At 42.6% G+C, this 15,378-nt stretch overlaps 5 non-coding genes across 5 annotated transcripts; 2 read left to right on the top strand and 3 right to left on the bottom strand.

The window, feature by feature from the left end:
• Positions 1-341: 341 nt before the first annotated feature.
• Positions 342-460, bottom strand: LOC138226135 (5S ribosomal RNA). The gene has a single exon (XR_011184419.1). It is a non-coding gene; the product is annotated as a 5S ribosomal RNA (ribosomal RNA).
• Positions 461-1,749: 1,289 nt separating this feature from the next.
• LOC138226102 (U4 spliceosomal RNA) lies at positions 1,750-1,891 on the top strand. The gene has a single exon (XR_011184386.1). It is a non-coding gene; the product is annotated as a U4 spliceosomal RNA (small nuclear RNA).
• A 4,488-nt stretch (positions 1,892-6,379) lies between these two features.
• On the bottom strand, positions 6,380-6,450 carry trnag-gcc (transfer RNA glycine (anticodon GCC)). Its single transcript has one exon. It is a non-coding gene; the product is annotated as a tRNA-Gly (tRNA).
• A 4,818-nt stretch (positions 6,451-11,268) lies between these two features.
• Positions 11,269-11,410, bottom strand: LOC138226107 (U4 spliceosomal RNA). Its single transcript, XR_011184391.1, has one exon. It is a non-coding gene; the product is annotated as a U4 spliceosomal RNA (small nuclear RNA).
• Positions 11,411-13,655: 2,245 nt separating this feature from the next.
• Positions 13,656-13,727, top strand: trnag-ucc (transfer RNA glycine (anticodon UCC)). The gene has a single exon. It is a non-coding gene; the product is annotated as a tRNA-Gly (tRNA).
• Positions 13,728-15,378: the final 1,651 nt, after the last annotated feature.

Genomic DNA, 15,378 nt, shown 5'->3' with positions numbered 1-15,378 from the left:
CGTTTTCTGATTGCTCGGTTCTGTACCAGTGCAGACATGTCAAACAGTGAATGGCTGTACCTCTATTGTATCCGTGCTCAATGAATGAAATCGGTAACAAATGAATATATGTCTAGTTATACGAAAAACGAGTGGTTTATCGACTCATCTTCATTTGCAGATTTAGAGGCAGCTTCGATATTCGTTTTACAGACGGGTTTTTTTTTTGAATATGGGTCACACACATGCCACAGCAACAAAACATCTCTAGAGATGAGGCTATAGATCACCTTTCCATCCTGCAGGTTTTCCTCCCAAAGCCTACGGCACCAACGGCGACCCCTGCTGGCCGGGAGAGCAAAAGCTTACAGCACCTGGTATTCCCAGGCAGTCTCCCATCCAAGTACTAACCAGGCCCGACGCTGCTTAGCTTCCGAGATCAGATGAGATTGGGCGTTTTCAGGGTGGTGTGGCCGTAAGCGAAAGCCCCAGCGCCTGACTCGCTACTTGAAGCTGTGTGTGGCGGGGGTTCCGTGCCCCCCGAGCGGGACTGAAGGATCGTTCGTGTGCAACTCTTTGGAAAGGAGCTGCTTTCCAAATCGCATTGCGTGCCTGGATGTTGGCGAATGCGCTCCCTTGTGTTGGCTCGTCCCACACTGGAGGAGCACCAACAATCTGCACAGAGGAGCACCAGCCAAGTCTTCAGTGCACAGCACTCTGGAAACATTTCGGGGCTGTCGCGTGTTTATTTCAGCACGTAAAGCGCACCGGTCCAACACGTCGGCCGGGCGCGCGGCGCCTCCGCCCTGTTGCTGCCCCTGCAGCTGCTTCACTTTTCCCTTTAGTTGCCATCGATTTTTTTGTAGTGCTATACATATACGATTGAGGTATCTTAGAGTTCTCCTTCGAAGACCCAGCACTCTCTTTTCTTTTCCCAGTGTTACTCATATCGGACTTTTTAAACCTAAAAAAAAATCGTTTTTTCTTTCAATTATAACTGAAGTTTAAACAACTAGTGTTAAGTCCTTATTTTTCTGTAGTCAAAAAAAGCAAAAATTAACATTCAGGTCATGAAAACCCCAAAAAACCTCCCCAACCACTAAACTTTACCTCCCACCTGAGCGCCATCTTGAACGCCCCTACCACCAGAGAATGCTCACGATTTCGGAAGCTGTCTCCGGGACGTGCTGATTCCACACATCCTGAATAAATCATGATATTGTTAGTTGCTGTAGCTAGACGTTCAAATGAGTTTCATGGCCAGATGGACTGTTTCCTCCAGCGGTATAATATTGCAGTGAGACAGCACGATGCCTGCAAGACTATGTCACGCTAAACGCCACAGATTGTGTTTGTCCGTTCGTGTCAGTCGTCCCGCAGCCACGGGAAGTGGGACACAAACATGCTGCAATGCTTTCAAGACGTTAGGATTTGTTTGTGCAACATCCAAGAAGAGTACTTGTGGCTTGAATGTGAACTGTACGTGCCCGCCCCCTTTCCTCTGTAGTGCATGAGTTCCTCCCGGCATGCCCTTCGTCATTGTTCTGTCATCTTGTATTTAAAGGGTTGTATCTCTGCTGCTGAAAATAAGCAACGGTTTTCTCACAACGCCCTTTGTTCCCAACGGAGCCCTTGTCTGTCATGAAATTCTTCAAAACCTCAAGCTAGAAGAAGAAGAAGACGACAAATATGAAGCGTTATAGCAACGACATGCCATGAGACGATCGATAACGATTTCCATAGGATCCCCGCGGTTGCCTGGCAACCGTCAGCTTTGCGCAGTGGCAGTATCGTAGCCTGTGAGGTTTAGCCGAGGCGCGATTATTGCTAGTTGAAAACTTTTCCCAATACCCCGCTTCCGCCGGTTTGCAATACAATCGGCGAAAGCAATTTTTGACAGTCTCGTCAGAGACTGAGCAAGGTGTTTAAAGACAGATTTGGTCACGGTGATATCATGGTAGAAAGAAACGAGCTTGTTACGTGTCAACAGAAACGCTCTTTAGCTCTTTCAGCTTTATGCAGAGAACAGCGTCTGTCGAGATTACTTTTGTGTCAGCGCGAAACGCCGTGTGCTGTCAGTATGATTTCATATTGCTCATAGCGGCGCCTGGCTTTTGTCTGTCAAACGTTAGGTTGCGCTTCTTCATGCTGCATCGTCGGCATGAGTGGAGCATTTTAAACGTCTGTACTTACTGCGCCCCATAAGAAATCGTTTGTCCCCATTCAAAAGAGATTGTGCGATGTCCTGCAGCGTTCGCAAAGCAAACCTTTGACAGTTTGAAAAGAGGAATTTATTCTGCTTCCTGTGCGTGCAGTAGTTACAAAGTTGAACGTCTTTACATGATCTGCTGCAGTTTTCAGTGGGTGGGCTTTGTCAAATGGCTTGGAAAAACGCACTGTGTTTCGGCTCGGGAAACATCATGAGCAGTGTCCTGCATGTTTTCTGTGTATAGCTGTCTTTTAACGCATACAGAATTCATTCGAAATCATTGATTTCTCCAATTAACAAGGGTCCCTTTTTGAACCTGCCAGAAGCATTCTTTCAATGTAACAGATTTACTCCGGGGAAGGGCAGCATGACATTGAGAGTAGCTCAAGCTTTCAGCACCTTTATCTGACTGCATGTATGCAGACACTGCTCAGAATCCCCTGTAAGATTCTCCTTCAATTCCGTTTTGCAGTGCTTTAGCTCTTTGAAAAGGCTTCGCTTTGCTAGTCACAATCCAAGGCTCATGACAGCATTTGAAAACATTCGCAACTGCGTTGGCCGGGAATCGAACCTGGGTTAACTGCTTTGAAGGCAGCTATGCGCAACACTGGCTCGCTCCAGAATAAATCTCACGTCGAGGGCATATTTTTTTCCATTTTACCGTGAGTCGGGCTCAGCTGCACAGAGGAGAGAGCAGAGCAATGAGGTTACGGGGACAGGGGAGTCACACGCTGGCGGTTTGAATACGCGGAAGATCACTGAGGGATCCACAGTATATGGACCCTCCGTGCGCCATCAGTCCGCACTCCGGACTCTGAATCCTGCCATCCGAGTTAAGATCTCGGCGGAACCTGAGGCGCAGTTCCTTCTTAAAACGTAATCTGGTGAGCATTTCTAGAATCGTACTTGTATAGATGCAGCCTTTAATGTGTTGCTAGGTTAAAATTGATGACTTCTTGTATTTCAGTAGGCAACTGCCCTCTTGATTTCGGATTTAATTTCTTTATTACAGGGGCGCTTTTATGATGACAGAGTCATGTTCAGGTACTTTGCTTGATGGAGGAAGCTCATTTCGGACTCTGTGATCTGCTCACCTGGAAAGGTCTGCTATACTACTACAAGAGAGAAGTAGAGTCTGGAAGAAGGGACAATTTTATGATGCTTTGGAAGATAATGTTTTTTTTTTCTTATACTGAAAATGAAAGGTAGTTGTTTCTATATGGACTCAGTCTTTGGAATTTGTATATTTATATATTTCAGTGAACCCTCAGCCATTCCTTCTGTATTGTAATTCAATTTCTCTTTTAAAATTCTTTCCCCACTTCTAGGACCTGCAGTTGCTGAACTCCACAATGGCTTCTATTGGAAAGTCTGTGACTGAGACCAAGTAAGTGTTCACTTTTTTATGAAACCATTATTTATTTATTGCATTTTATATAAATGCAATAAAATCATTATGCTCAAACTATGAGAGAGAAAATTAAGGATAATTTAAGAAATCAGTCTTGTTTCTATACACAGATGGTATTATTTATTTTCAAAGGAAACCCGCGCGGATTCCCCTGGTGTGCAAGATGTACCTGAATACTCTTGATCAGCTTCCTGCTCACTTGAAGAGGGCGTGTATGTGTAAGGCTTCTGTAGTTTCTTTTTGAAATCATTGTTACAACATATTATGTAAAAGCATGTTGAAAAGAATCTACCTGCATTCCAGCGGCCCTGAGCAAGAGGCCGCTGTCCAGGAGGAAGAGATGCCAGAGGCTGCTCTAGAAACTGAAACAGAAGCGGATAAGGAAGGGGAAGATGTGAGCTCTGAAGAACTCTATCAGCAGTAAGACTTTTTTATTTTTCAGATGTATCTATTTTTTACTAAAATTCTAATTTGTCTTATAGGTATAAAATGTTTAAACCGGTGTTTTATATCCTTACAGGCCCTGAGTAGTTAAAAAGTATCAGCAGGCCGGAAGAGAGTGGCCCAAGCTGGACTCTATAGAAAGCACTCCCTGGATGCTCCTCTCCTGATTGGATTCAAACAGTACCTTATCAAGGATCTGGGAGTGGCAAATTATTCTCAGGAGGTATTTATTTTTTAAAGGCATTTAAAATTAAGCAATGGTATCTTCATTGTAAATGTTTTTATTTCTTAGCTTAAAATTCACCCATGTGAAATGATGTCAGCCATAAACATCATGACTCTATATTTCCTACCTGAATCTATTCTACTTAAATTATTACATTATACACAATTTGAGTTCATTTTAAAAAGTAAAAGGTAATGAAAGGAATGCATTTTCATAAGAAAGATAATACCGACATGCATGTGATAATCTTCCTTATATCATGTAGTGCATCATTTGGACACTTTGTGGGCTTCAAATACAAAGCAAATCATGTTCTATGGTACAAGATAAATACAAAACTTAAGCTTTTATTTTAATTAGATTTGTTTATAAAGCATAAGCAATCATTTATTACATTAATATATGTGAAAATAACATTTTAGCATCATACGTTTAGTATATTTAGTCCCTAATGCTGAAAGAAATGATCATAGAACATGACATCTAACCTTACCTGCGGTGTTTTTAATCCCTATTGCTCAATGCACGGTGAAAGCATTCCATACATGTGTCTGACAATGAGGAATGGGCCCCTGAGACAGTCATTTGCCTGTTTCACAAATGATCGTATTTTACTAGAGATTCTGTTTGGGATTCAGATGTGCATTCGGACAGCAATCCCTTTCAAGAAATGATACGTTCTGGATGAGGTCAAAGGTGCTGGAACACTGTATCTAGGATGTGTTTGCAGAGACTGTGTGTCTCCTGCTTCAACGCAGTGATAAACAGATGTGCTCCTTTAATTTATTGGTACATGCCCAGGGCAGTAAGCAGTCTGAGGATTTATTTCCAGATGGCATAGAGCAGTGAAGCAGTGAAGTAGTGCAAAACACTGGATCATTATATTATTAGAATCTATTCTACTTAAATTATTACATTATACTCAATTTGAGTTCATTTTAAAAAGTAATAGGTAATGAAAGGAATGCATTTTCATAAGAAAGATAATACCGATATGCATGTGATAATCTTCCTTATATCATGTAGTGCGTCATTTGGACACTTTGTGGGCTTGAAATACAAAGAAAATCATGTTCTATGGTACAAGATAAATACAAAACTTAAGCTTTTATTTGAATTAGATTTGTTTATAAAGCATAAGCAATCATTTATTACATTAATATATGTGAAAATAACATTTTAGCATCATATGTTTAGTATATTTAGTCCCTAATGCCGAAAGAAATGATCATTTGTTTAACAGGGTCTGTCTCAGAGGATGCAGTACTCCTGAAGGGTCTCAAACCCTACATTTCGGATGCCTAGCTGTATCCCTCACATGTGGCACCTCAGAATGACTTCTAACCTTACCTGTGGTGTACTCAGTCCCTATTGCTCAATGCACGGTGTACATAGTGCATACATGTGTCTTGAGAATGAGGAATGGGCCCCTGAGACAGTCATTTGCCTGTTTCACAAACAGGGACCTGGACCTAGACCTGGCCCGTACAGGGCTCAAACCCGCGACCTTGGCGTTATTAGCACCACGCTCTAACCAACTGAGCTAACCGGCCTCACGACAGTGCTCCTCTCTGTGCTGCAAAAAATCAAACTCAGGGAATTTCTTTTGTCCTCCTTTGAATAGAAAGCCGTGTAATTCAGTGTACGGGCTTTCTCGTGCAGTTTCATGGTTCTTGTAACCCAAATCCTACACTGGCCTGAAGTGCCCCCCCATTTCACAGCATTTTTCAGCTGATTTAAAATGTACCTAAAGGAGAAGCATTATTGAAGACCATCAATTACCAAGAGCTTTTGTCAAAGGTTTTGGTGGTCATTTTGAATGACCACAGAGCGCTGTGACCTCGGTTTTACATCTCATCCAAAAGACAGCGCCCTTTTACAACACAGCATCTCCGTCACTATACTGGGGCATTGGGACCCGCACAGACCTCAGGGTGAGCGCCCCCCCGCCGGCACCATTAACACCGCTTCCAGCTGGAAGCTTTGTTTTTCCCTGTAGCTCATCCTCATCCAGGTACTGACCTGGCTCACACCTGCTTAGCTTCAGTGGGTTTTCAGTTGCGAGTTGCAAGGGGATGCAAGTGATGGAGCCGCTCGCTGCAAAAGCCACTGCATTGGCCGGGAATCGAACCCGAGCCTCCCGCGTGGCAGGCGAGAATTCTACCACTGAACCACCAATGCTCAGTGCCTGGGCCTTCAAAAAAGACGCTTTTTTGGTGCTCTGTGCAAAACGCGTCGACATATGCTTCCAGCTGCAAAATGCCATTTGCGGACGCTGAAGAACTTATTTCCAAGGCAGCGGGTACAAGCGATTGGGCGTTTTAAAACCACCAGGAACAGCAAAGAGGCGCGCTTCTTTGCTTGTGCCGAAACACACCGACTGAAGGCGGACAACGTAGTCGGCAGGATTGGAACCTGTGCGGGGAGACCCCAATGGATTTCTAGTCCATCGCCTTAACAACTCAGCCACGACTACAGCAAGCCCCACCGCAGCTGCGTTCTTGCTACAATCTTACCTGGATCGCGAGGCGCCGGCGGAAGCCTATTTCAAAGTCGTTCTCCGTTTCAAAAAAACATTTCCAAAATACAAGCCTTGCAGACAGACACGCCTCAGAGGACTTAAGGGTGGCTTCATGTCGGAATGATAAAGTCTCCCCGTCCGGACATGAAAATGCCACTTTGTTACACACAAAAAAAGAATCAACAACAGAGAAATGCCCACAAGCATTTGAAAAGCCGCACCACGTCGCACTTGAAATAGCTCTTACATTAGTGGTAGATGCAGGAATCGCCTTTTTATTTACGCTCTTACCAACGCGATGGAAAGCAAAACAAAGCAAAGCAGAGCAAAACAAAACAAACAAACGAAAACCCTCACGTCCTGCACTTGCATATAACGCCGTTACGTGCCCAAGCGGTATTGTACGTCATCCTAGCACTGCATCCCGGGTCGTACGATATATGGGAACGAGCACACGCCATGAATCGTCTCGAATCACTCCCTACAGCTGTAAGGCGCCTTGAAGCGTGCACCCCCAACATTCTTCTTTGCGCATCTGTGAAAGGTAAACTCTTGAGCAAACTCTGAACCAGCTCTAAGGAAACTAATCCGATTAGACGTTACTTTGACTCATCCTTTAAGGGACCCTTGTTAATTGGAGAAATCAATGATTTCGAATGAATTCTGTATGCGTTAAAAGACAGCTATACACAGAAAACATGCAGGACACTGCTCATGATGTTTCCCGAGCCGAAACACAGTGCGTTTTTCCAAGCCATTTGACAAAGCCCGCCCACTGAAAACTGCAGCAGATCGTGTAAAGGCGTTCAACTTTGTAACTACTGCACGCACAGGAAGCAGAATAAATTCCTCTTTTCAAACTGTCAAAGGTTTGCTGCAGGACATCGCACAATCTCTTTTGAACGGGGACAAACGATTTCTTATGGGGCGCAGTAAGTACAGACGTTTATAAAGCTCCACTCATGCCGACGATGCAGCATGAAGAAGCGCAACCTAACGTTTGACAGACAAAAGCCGGGCGCCGCTACGAGCAATATGAAATCAAACTGACAGCACACGGCGTTTCGCGCTGACTCAAAAGTGATCTCGACAGACGATGTTCTCTGCATAACGCTGAAAGAGCTAAAGAGCGTTTCTGTTGAGACGTAACCCATTGGGCAAAAGACGTATAATATACGTCTATTAAACGCATATCTTAGACGTCTAAATGTGGTCTACAATTCGTCTAGAATGAAATTCTAATATACGTCTAAAGTTATACGTCAATTATACGTCTATATTTAGACGTTCATTATACATAAATGGTTGGAGTTCTATTATACGGATAAATTTAGAGGACTATTATACATATATGGTTGGAGTTCCGGATAACTTTAGAGGTCTATTATACGTATATGGTTAGAGGTCTATTATACGGATAACATTAGAGGTCTATTATACGTATATGGGTAGAGGTCTATTATACATCAAAGATAGATTTTATAGGTGTAGAAACAAGTAAAACAAGCCAATGATTAGGTTTAGAAATGTATTCTGAAAATACACATTCACACCTGAAACATATGTATTTCAAATTATACATTGTATATAATCAATCAACAATCAACATATGGGCAATAATCATAAAAACACAACTAGTCTTAAACTTCAGCTACAAATTCTGGTAACATGGCAATATACAGTATATTGTATATTGCCGGCCACGGCAATATACAATATACTGACGGCCACTCTGACGGCCACGACCACTCTAATCTCTCCGTCTGTGTTCTCCAAGACGGTTTTCCGAACTCATACATCAGAAAGACCACCGAAACTAAAATTATTCTGCAGCTAGGATCACACATTCTCCCTTCCCTTAACGACAGATTACTGTTCTTTTAAATTTTCTCCATTCATTGGAAGTTTCATTTCACACCTCTCTGCACCCATTCTGACTTCACACCTCTTGATTGGCCTCTCTTTCTGTCCCCTGCTCCCGCCTCTCACTCCTCCTCCCTCTCAACCTTTGTTCTCCCGCTACTTTACCTTTGCCTACTGCCCTGTCTCTCTCACACCTGAAGAAGGCTCCACGGCCGAAACGTTGTGTTCTCTTTCTTCTTTTTTTCAGCATGGAATAAACCTATTACTTGTTCCAATATACAGTATAGTAATGACAAACAGAAAACTAATTACATTAACACACTAACTCAAAACCACATTTTGATTCAAATATACATTTTAAAATGTACAACTTCTATATTTCCAAGAAAAAAATATTACATAAAATATAAAATATTACAATGGAAGTTAAGACGATTTTTGTCCACTATTTGCAAACCCTGTCTAATTGTCCTAACAGTTAGAACCAAAAACCTATTATTTTCAGAGTCCAGATCTCTTGGCCCCCTGCCTTGCATATGCATTCTTCAAGTAACACATTGCGTGCTCCTTTATTTCTTTTTCTGTTGATGTAGGGTGGGACTTCAGCACCGCAGCTAGGAGAAAATTATATAATATTACTTCCCAAATAAATAATGATTAATATCTTCTTTAGTATAATCTAAAAAATGAACGGTTTACTAAGCTCAAAGCTGAAATAAATGTATAAAATTTGGCTTGCATCATAGCAGTTGAGCAATAAAGTCTGTCCTAATTAAAGAGTACCCAAAGTTTGAAAGTACAACATAGAATAAGAATAAGAGAAACGGCAAAACGATTTTGTGTCATCTTCCCCATTCACACTATTTTATGTGCCATTTTTTTTGCTTATTCACATACTATTTTAATCAAAATAATATTAAGAAAGATCTGTATGTATTCAGATAGTATTATTATTGTTCATACTTACTCGTCAAAAGAGGATTGCTGAGATATTTTCGGATATACTTCTACGTTTGAAAAACGTGTCCAAAATGGTGACCAACGAATACTAGCAATGCATTGTGGTATATAACCGGAAAATATGATGGGTTCGATATTTTCTCAACGTATGCGTTTATTAATGTTGTCGATATTATGGTTGAAATTTAACATTGATAATACATCGCTGCTATGAGCTGATGTGCAATTTTAACGCATGCAAATATTAAGGATCGGTCACTGTTGTATGGTATTATATATAATGACATTATGGAATAGGATGGGGACAGGCCTGGCATCACAGGGGGAGGGGGGAATGTCGCCCCTTCAGTTTTGGGCAAAAAGATTTACCTAACTTAATTTGCACCCTAAAAAAATAGTTGTACTTTGTCAATGGTCAGACAACACTAAATGACACGAACAGTCACTCAGTCTGTTTGATGGGCAGGAGGGCTATCCGTCCAGGAACTGCACATATTATTGAGTGTCAACATTACGATCCTGTTTGCTCAGGTGGACCGATTCCTTGCAGTAGTTTATCATTATACTTAAAATCGTTATATAACTAGGACTAGTTATAGCAGTCTGTGCTTTCTGTTGGTTTTACAACATTTTTTTCTTAACGATTCAGAACGTCCATGTAGCTGCAAAAATGAACGCTTATGGTACTTTTCGCTCCAGGCAATACAAACCTTGAGAGTGACGAAAAATGTGAAACTGAACTTCATCGCAAATACCAGATTGCTAGTCGTTATCTTCTATCATGAAGCACTAATCAATGGCATAGCTGCGAGATTTCATTTGGGTAGCTGCACCGTACAGCTCCGTTTCAACCGAAATATCACTCCCCCCTCAGAATTTCAGACGCCCCCCTACAGATTTTTCCTCGGGCACCGCGCACTGATGGGGGACTTTTGTCAAGAAAATAAAAATAGAAACTCTATAGGCACTGAAACATTTTACTGTTTTTTTTCAGGCAGGTGGCAAGACCCCCTCAGCAAAACCCTTGTATGCCAAGCTGTGGGCATTGATTCGTCGAATATACGTATATTTACGGCGAAATTACGGCTATACGTATATATACGTCGCCTCGACGTATAATCAACGTCGAATTGCAACCGTAAAATCGACGACATGAATAAACGCATATATAACGTCGAAAAAACATCTAACACAGTGCCTGAGGCTTTTTACTGTATGTATCGTGTGTGCCGCAACTAGGAGTATACGGCACTCTGCACAGTGTACGAAGTAAATTATTTTCGCAGTAATTAATTTATTATATTTACTATATTTATTATACACGTGTAAATTAATTGCTGCGAAAATAATTTACTTCGTACACTGTGCAGAGTGCCGTATACTCCTAGTTGCGGCACACACGATACATACAGTAAAAAGCCTCAGGCACTGTGTTAGATGTGTTTTCGACGTTATATATGCGTTTGTTAATGTCGTCAATTTTACGGTTGCAATTCGACGTTGATTATACTTCGAGGCGACGTATATATACGTATAGCCGTAATTTCACCGTAAATATACGTATATTCGACGAATCAATGCCCACTGGGAACAAGCTCGCTTCTTTCTACCATGATGTCACCATGACCAAATCTGTCTTTAAACACCTTGCTCAGTCTCTAACGAGACTGTCAAAAATTGCTTTCGCCGATTGTATTGCAAACCGGCGGAAGCGGGGTATTGGGAAAAGTTTTCAACTAGCAATAATCCCGCCTCGGCTAAACCTCACAGGCTACGATACTGCCACTGCGCAAAGCTGACGGTTGCCAGGCAACCGCGGGGATCCTATGGAAATCGTTATCAATCGTCTCATGGCATGTCGTTGCTGTAACGCTTCATATTTGTCGTCTTCTTCTAGCTTGAGGTTTTGAAGAATTTCATGACAGACAAGGGCTCCGTTGGGAACAAAGAAACCCGTTGATTCTTTTCAGCAGCAGAAATACAACCCTTTAAATACAAGATGACAGAACAATGACGAAGGGCATGCCGGGAGGAACTCATGCACTACAGAGGAAAGGGGGCGGGCACGTACAGTTCACATTCAAGCCACAAGTACTCTTCTCGGATGTTGCACAAACAAATCCTAACGTCTTGAAAGCATTGCGGCATGTTTGTGTCCCACTTCCCGTGGCTGCAGGATGACTGACATGAACGGACAAACACAATCTGTGGCGTTTAGCGTGACATAGTCTTGCAGGCATCGTGCTGTCTCACTGCAATACTATACCGCTGGAGGAAACAGTCCATCTGGCCATGAAACTCATTTGAACGTCTAGCTACAGCAACTAACAATATCATGATTTATTCAGGATGTGTGGAATCAGCACGTCCCGGAGACAGCTTCCGAAATCGTGAGCATTCTCTGGTGGTAGGGGCGTTCAAGATGGCGCTCAGGTGGGAGGTAAAGTTTAGTGGTTGAGGATTTTTTTTGAGTTTTTCATGACCTGAATGTTAATTTTTGCTTTTTTTGACTACAGAAAAATAAGGACTTAACACTACTTGTTTAAACTTCAGTTATAATTGAAAGAAAAAAAAACGATTTTTTTTAGGTTTAAGAATTTCGATATGAGTAACACTGGGAAAACAAAAGAGAGTGCTGGGTCTTCGAAGGAGAAGTCTAAGAAACCTCAATCGTATATGTATAGCACTACAAGAAAATTGATGGCAACTAAAGGGAAAAGTGAAGCAGCTGGAGGGGACGTGGAAAGAGTGCTGGAGATGCGCTCGTACGCGAGCGTTCGCAGCCCAAGTGAGACTCAGCTGCCAGAGGAAGAGCCGGAGTCCCTGCCCAGCACACCTGTGAAAACCCCGGCAGCCAAGAGAGGAAGGGGCGACCTGACGCTGGAGGAGCTCCAGACCAACATCTTCAACATGATGGCACAGAGCATGGGTGAGCTGAAGGAAATGATTTGATCTAATACAGTCGAAATCGAAAGTCTTAAAAAGTCCATGGACTGTGTGTTTAAAGAGGTTGAAGACTTAAAGAGTGAAGTAAAAGTTCTTAAACAAGTAAATACCAAACAAGAAAAGCATATTAAAGAACTTGAATTGAAAGTGAACGATGTAGATAGATACCGTCGATGATGGAATTTAAAATTATTTGGAGTTAAAGAGGAACGTGATAAGGACCTTGTTGCAACAGTGAAGGGTATCTGTAAAAGGACCCTGCCGGACCAGGAGGACGTAATATCGGCCATTGACTTTGTTCACAGGCTCGGGAGAGCGAACATGTCTGGGCAAGTGCGCCCCAGATCGATTATAATACAGTTCACCAAGAGGACGGCGAGGGACATGCTGTGGCGAGCGGCGAGGGGGAATGAGTATTTGAATGGGAACAAACTGAGGTTTGCAGAGGACCTGTCTGCCGCGGACAGGAGCACCAGGAACCAGCTGTGGCCCCAGGTTGAAGCTGCCAGAAGAGAGGGGAGGAGAGCCTACTTTGTGGGAGCGAGGGCCTTTGTGGACGGGAAGGAGATTTGCTCCCAGTGACTGCTCAGTTAATGATTATGTTTGGTTATATTTGTTATACCAGTATATACTAGTGTTTCTTTAGTGTTAGTTTGGAATGGTGTAGTTAAGTGTTAAGGACTGTTATAGTTCTGGTTCTTTGAAAAACTCAATAGTTTAGACAGTCTTAGAGTTAGTTATTTGCTTTTGTGTATGTCTTTTTCATGAATGCCAGAGGTACTCGAAATGTTGTTAAAAGAAAAACTGTGTGCTGAGTTTTATTTTTTACAGGAAACGCATGCATGTTGAAACTAAAGTTTATAAATAATTGAGAAATATTAAAGCAAGGAAAATATGATACGTGTAAAATATACAATTTGATCACATAATTACTTAATTACCTCTGGTAGTTAAATGCTTTTTTCTGCTGCGTTTTTTTTCTCTTGTACATGACTCTGATCCTCTTGTTGTATTTGTATTTGTAAATTCTATGTTTAATAAAAAAAAAATTAAAAAAGCATTCTCTGGTGGTGTCCTGCAGGCTTCCTGTGGGTGTGCGTTGGTGGTATAGTGGTGAGCATAGCTGCCTTCCAAGCAGTTGACCCGGGTTCGATTCCCGGCCAACGCAGTGGCGAATGTTTTCAAATGCTGTCATGAGCCTTGGACTGTGACTAGCAAAGCGAAGCCTTTTGAAAGAGCTAAAGCACTGAAAAACGGAATTGAGGGAGAATCTTACAGGGGATTCTGAGCGGTGTCTGCATACACGCAGTCCGATACGGGTGCTGAAAGCTTGAGCTACTCTTAATGTCATGCTGGCTTTCCCCGGAGTAAATCTGTTACATTGAAAGAATGCTTCTCGCAGGTTCAAAAAGGGACCCTTGTTAATTGGAGAAATCAATGATTTCGAATGAATTCTGTATGCGTTAAAAGACAGCTTTACACAGAAAACATGCAGGACACTGCTTATGATGTTTCCCGAGCCGAAACACAGTGCGTTTTTTCAAGCCATCTGACAAAGCCCGCCCACTGAAAACTGCAGCAGATCGTGTAAAGACGTTCAACTTTGTAACTACTGCACGCACAGGAAGCAGAATAAATTCCTCTTTTCAAACTGTCAAAGGTTTGCTTTACGAACGCCGCAGGACATCGCACAATCTCTTTTGAACAGGGACAAACGATTTCTTATGGGGCGCAGTAAGTACTGTTACTGTCACTGCTCGATACCGACGTTGGCCTACTATACCATGTTCAGCCACTGCTAGAAAATGTACGGCTCTAGCACCGGAGCAAACAACAGGAGGGCCGATGTCGAACAGGCACACATGTCAGACATGGAGAGCGATGAGAATGGGATTCGAACCCATGCCTGCAGAGCACAATGGATTAGCAGTCCATCACCTTAACCACTCAGCCACCTTGTCGACGAAACTGGGCTGTCCGGACATGGGTTGGCGCGCTCCAGATGATCTTTTTCTTTTTTTCCCCACGTACTCGAGGGTCATTTTCCTGTTCCACATGTGATTTCAACATTTTCCTTGGGAGATGTCAAGCCAGCAAGCCACTGCTGTGGTTCAGTGGCCAGTGTGGAGTTCAGTGGCCCTGTTGTACACAGAAAGCACATTGAGCTCCTTGGACATGAAAAGTTCCAGATAAAAGCCATTTGTCATCCTTTCTCTTGGTGTCGATGTTGCTATTGTATGTAAAGGTGGCAACTTGCTCAGCGAGCAGGCGGAGCACACACCGAATGCAGATGTGTCTGAGTGGTGTGTCCAAGTGGCTGCAAAAGGACAACACTCCTGGGGCGCCGTGGCTTAGTTGGTTAAAGCGCCTGTCTAGTAAACAGGAGATCCCCGCCTATGGCTAGACTTAATTAAATGCAAGTATTCATTTCCTGTCTTTAACGCGACTTGTTTTTCTTAAAATGGATGCAACTTGCAAAACATGAAATACAAGCCTTGCTAATCAGCGCTAGCGGCTGGCAAAAAAAAGGAGTCAGCTATTTTTTTTTCTTTAACCTTAACCCTGCTAACGGAGAAGAGTTAAACGACCGAGTCTATGCAGCTTAAACGGTGCGCAAGTCGGGTTCTTAGCTGAAAGGGTGGTATATCACGCTCACCCCAGTCCTTAATCTTTTAAAGAGGATACAAAATTGAACGTAGTCGCCACATCACATACATCCTGTTAAATGATAAAAAGGTAACATCTATCCTCGCTCCAGAGTAAATCTCACGTTGAGGGCATCTTTTTTTTCACTTTACCGTGAGTCGGGCTCGGCTGCA

This window comes from Lepisosteus oculatus, unplaced genomic scaffold (assembly GCF_040954835.1).
Source record: "Lepisosteus oculatus isolate fLepOcu1 unplaced genomic scaffold, fLepOcu1.hap2 HAP2_SCAFFOLD_112, whole genome shotgun sequence".
Lineage (NCBI taxonomy): Eukaryota > Metazoa > Chordata > Actinopteri > Semionotiformes > Lepisosteidae > Lepisosteus > Lepisosteus oculatus.
The sequence above is the reverse complement of the archived record's forward strand: the minus strand, read 5'-3'. Positions and strand labels throughout refer to the sequence as shown.